This window comes from Chlorocebus sabaeus, chromosome 22 (assembly GCF_047675955.1).
Source record: "Chlorocebus sabaeus isolate Y175 chromosome 22, mChlSab1.0.hap1, whole genome shotgun sequence".
In the NCBI taxonomy this organism is placed as follows: Eukaryota; Metazoa; Chordata; class Mammalia; order Primates; family Cercopithecidae; genus Chlorocebus; species Chlorocebus sabaeus.
Window position 1 is genome coordinate 99,262,530 of NC_132925.1, and position 4,873 is coordinate 99,267,402.

General features: G+C 44.7%; 1 pseudogene; it reads left to right on the forward strand.

Moving 5' to 3' along the window:
* Positions 1–1,069: 1,069 nt before the first annotated feature.
* On the forward strand, positions 1,070–3,328 carry LOC103227442 (elongation factor 1-gamma-like; annotated as a pseudogene).
* The last annotated feature ends 1,545 nt before the right edge of the window (positions 3,329–4,873 follow it).

Below are 4,873 nucleotides of genomic sequence, written 5' to 3' on the forward strand. Positions count from 1 at the left end.
GCTTCTATGCACATGGATAGCAAGCCCATTGCTCAGTAACAACATGACCCAGAACATTCCAAGGCATGATTTTTTTTTTTTTTTTTGAGACGGAGTCTCGCTCTGTCGCCCAGGCTGGAGTGCAGTGGCCGGATCTCAGCTCACTGCAAGCTCTGCCTCCCGGGTTTACGCCATTCTCCTGCCTCAGCCTCCCAAGTAGCTGGGACTACAGGAGCCCACCACCTCACCCGGCTAGTTTTTTGTATTTTTTAGTAGAGACGGGGTTTCACCGGGTTAGCCAGGATGGTCTCGGTCTCCTGACCTCGTGATCCGCCCGTCTCGGCCTCCCAAAGTGCTAGGATTACGGGCTTGAGCCACCGCGCCCAGCCTCCAAGGCATGATTTTAATCACCAAATATTTCAACATTGATGTTCAGTATTTATTCACTCTCAAAACATGTCACAGTTCCAGTTTCAATCAGAGCACAAGTATTGCAAAAAAAAGTAAGGCACATAGAAAATGTGAGCAAACCAAGATCATTTACATATATAAGAAAGCTTAGGCTCAAAGCAGATGCTTACTCCAGGTCACACATCCCCAGCGTTACGGGACCAGGACACAAACTCAGGCCTTCTGTACCCAAATCCACTGACTTTGCCACTAGTCCATACTAGCTCACATTGGGTAGCTCAGTTCTTCAGTATAACTCCACTTTATGGGGAAGACTGATAATATGAAAAAGTCAAAGCTTTACCATGATGCCACAGCTGGGGTGAGCATCAAGTTTATCAAAACAGTGGAGAGAATGAGGGAAAGAGAAAGGGGAAAGGGAGTCTCCTTGTGAAGTGATTCTTGCTTCTGATTCATATTCCTTATGGAGTTTTTCACCTTTTAGATCTCCTATTAATCTGAATTAGAGTTCTATACCACCCTGTCCTGGTCACACACACAAACACACACTTGAATAGTCTAAGGGCAATGTGTTCTAAGAAGGCCAGAGAAGTCACTCTAGATAGGGATGCTCCATCCCAATGGATGCAGCTCTCTGTCCTGAAGTGCCTGGGGGAGAAACATAAGTCACCAGTTTGGGACTCCCTCCAGATAAACCCACAACCCAGATGAGAAGAGGCCAGATAAACAAGGCTGCCCGGTGCTCGGCCTCCTCTCTGGGCAAGGTGGCCTAGGGTCAGAGGGCAAAACATGCACCTGTCCCCAGGGCTAGTCTGTTTTGTTTTTGTTTTTGTTTTTTAATCATTTAGGCAATGGCTTATCAACAATCTGAATCCCTTTAATTAGACACAGCTATGGACCAGGGGCCAGGAATTCAACTCTCAGCCCCATCCTACCACTATGGTGTGACTCACCTGGCCACAGTGCCTTTTCCTCTTGCCTTCCCCATGGCCTCTCTCATAGGAGATAGAAAGTCTGCCTATCGGCCTTCCTCAGAGGGCTGCAATCAGGCATATGATAAAAATAACAGCAACACCCCCTTTCTCTGCAGAATCACCATGGCAGCTGGGACCCTGTACTCATGTCCTGAAAACGTGAGGGCTTTCAAGGTGTCCATTGCTGTTCAGTACAGCGGGGCTCAGGTCCACATGCTCTCCGCACTACCCCACTTTGGCCAAACCAACAATACTCCTGAATTTCTCTGCAAATTTCTTGCCAGCAAGTTTCCAGCATTTGAGGGTGATGATGGATTCTGTGTGTTTGAGAGCAATGCCATTGCCTACATGAGGAGCTACAGGGAAGTACTCCAGAGGCAGTAGCCCAAGGGGTGCAGTGGGTGAACTTTGCTGACAGCAATACAGTGCCAGTACCTGGGTGTTCCTTACCGTGGGCATCATGCAGCATAACAAAAAAGCCACCAAGAGTGCAAAGAAGGAGGTGAGATGAATTCTGGGGCTACTGCATGCTCATTTGAAGATGATGACTTCTCTGGTGGGTGAACAAGTGCCACTGGCTGATATCACAGTTGTTTGCATATTGTTGTAGTTCTATAAGCAGGTCCTGGAAGCTTCCTTCCACCAGGCCTTCCCCAATGCCAACCACTGGTTCCTCACCTGCATTACCAGCCCCAATTCCAGGATGTTTGGGGGGAAGTGAATCTGTGTGAGAACATGGCCCAGTTTGATGTTTAAAAGTTTGCCGAGAGCCACCCTAAACAGGACACCACATGGAAGGGGAAGGGCTCACAGGAAGGGAAGCAGAAGCCCCAGGCTGAGCAGAAAGAGGAGGAAAAGACAGCTGCCCCTGCTCCTGAGAAGGAGATGGATGAATGTGAGCAGGTGCCGGCTGATGAGCCCAAGGCTAAGGACCCCTTTGCTCACCATCCAAGAGTACCTTTGTGTTGGATAAATTTCAGTGCAGGTACTCTAAGAAGGACACACTCTCTGGGGTGCTGCCATATTTTTGGGAGCAGTTCGATAAGGATGGGTGGTTCCTGTAGTTCTCAGAGTATCACTTCCTTGAAGAACTCACCCAGATCTTCATGAGTTGCAATCTCATCACTGGAATATTCCAGTGACTGGCCAAGCTGAGGAAGAATGTTTTTGTCAGTGTCTTCTTTGGAACCAACAATAGCAGCTCCGAGTCTGGGTCTTCCAGGGCCAGAAGCTTCCCTTTTCACTGAGTCCAGATTGGCGGTGGGACTACAAGTCATATACATGATGTAAAACTGGATCCTGGCAGCAAGGAGACCCAGGCACTGGTTCAAGAGTATTTTTGCTGGGAGGGGGCCTTCAAGAGTGTGGGCCAAGCCTTCAGTCAGGGCAAGATCATCAAGTAAGCATCTCTTGCCATTGCCTAGCTGCCTGCACCTGCCCTTCAAGGAGATGGGGGTCATTAAATGAAACTGAACACTGAAAAAAGAACAACAGCAAACATTAAATAGCATTTACAAATACCTACTATGTACCATATTCTTCACATATATGATTTTTATCTGCCAACAACTCTGTGAGGTAGTGATTATTTTCATTGTCCAGATAAGAAAACTAAGGCTCAAGGAATTAGACAACTTGCCTTAGGTCAGCAGCTGGTAAGAAGTAAGACTTCAATTGGAAGCCAGGTAATATCTGGCTGTAAAACTGTGCTAGTTGCGCTATGCCATGGCGCACTCACTGTTGCTCTCACCTTCATCACAGGGAAGAGCAGTGACCCTGTTGGAAGAATGATTACACTTTTTCCTTTCTTTTCTTTTTTTTTACCCATTCACTGCACCACCTCTCTCCAGTGGACTTTTAATGTTGGAATCTGGGGATTCAGACCCAATATATTAGTCTGTTTTCACACAGCTATAAAGAAATACCCATGACTGGGTAATTTATAAAGGAAAGAGATTTAATTGACTCACAGTTCCACATGGCTAGGGAGACCTCAGAAAACTTACAGTCATAACAGAAGATGAAGGGGAAGCAAGTACCTTCTTTACAAGGCAGCAGGAGAGAAAAGAATGAGGGAAGAACTTCCAAACACTTATAAAAGCACCAGATCCCCTAAGAACTCACTCACTATCAAAAGAACAGCATGGGGGATACCACCCACATGATCCAATCACCTCCCTCCCTTGACATGTGGGAATTACAATTTGAGATGAGATTTGGGTAGACACACAGAGCCAAATCATATCATCCAAATTTGGGGAGTCATGCCCATCAGTCCCTCATTAATTTCACTGTGAGTTTGGGAGACCATGTGACTATTTTTCAGGTGATCCTCTCATTCTTTTAAGAAGCACAGATTGTACATAATAATCCGTACATCAAATCCCTGTGACATAAAATTTACCTATATAGCAAACCTGTGCATGTATCCTCAAATCTAAAATAAAAGTTAAAAAATAATAAGAAATAAAATTCATAGTCATCATCATATCATGAATTAAAATTTACCAAGTATGCTTAAATCCATGAAGTCATAATGATTTTTAGTGAGGCACTGGGAAAATGTGCACTTTGGATAGTCAATAATATTAAGGAATCTCCAGTTTACACACAAAGATGAAAAAAGACGACTAAGGAATCTAAGAGTAATAACGGTAATTGAGATGTTTCTAAAAGAGTCCTTATATTTCAGAGATATATACAGTCAATGCTCATTATTTATGACTCCGTATTTGCAAATGTACCTACTTGCTAAAATTTATTTGTCACCTCACAATCAATATTCCCAGTTTTTTCATGTCATTTATGGACATGCACAGAACAGCAAAATATTTGAGTTGCCCAATGTGCGTGTTCCCAGCCCAGAATGAACAAGGGGAGAGCTCTGCCTTCTTTCTTCAGCTCACATCAATGTAAACAAGTGTCCTTTTTGTGGTGTATTTAATGCCATATGTTTCCATCTTTGTGCTTTTTGTTGGTAATTTTGCTGTTTAAAACAGCCCCTGGCCAGGACCTGTGATCCCAGCACTTTGGGAGGCCGAGGTGGGTGGATCACCTGAAGTCAGGAGTTCGAGACCAGTCTGGCCAACTTGACGAAACCCTGTCTCTACTAAAAATACAAAAAAAAAAATTAGCCAGGTATGGTGGTAGGCATCTGTAATCCCAGCTACTCAGAAGGCTGAGGCAGGAGAATCACTTGAACCCAGGAGGCAGAGTTTGCAGTGAGCCGAGATCGCACCATTGCACTTCAGCCTGGGCAACAGAGCGAGACTTCATCTAAAGGAAAAAAAAAAATGAAAAACAAACAGCCCCCAAGCATAGTGTTGAAGTGCTGTCTCATGTTCCTAAGAGCTAGGAGGCTGTGATGTGCCTTCTGTGTATTAGAGAGGCTTTTTTCAGGTATGAGTTATAGTCCTGTTGGCTGTGAGTTCATTGTTGACGAATCAACAATATATACTAAATAAGGTGTCTTTAAACAAAAACACACATAAAGCAAGGTCATGCATTGA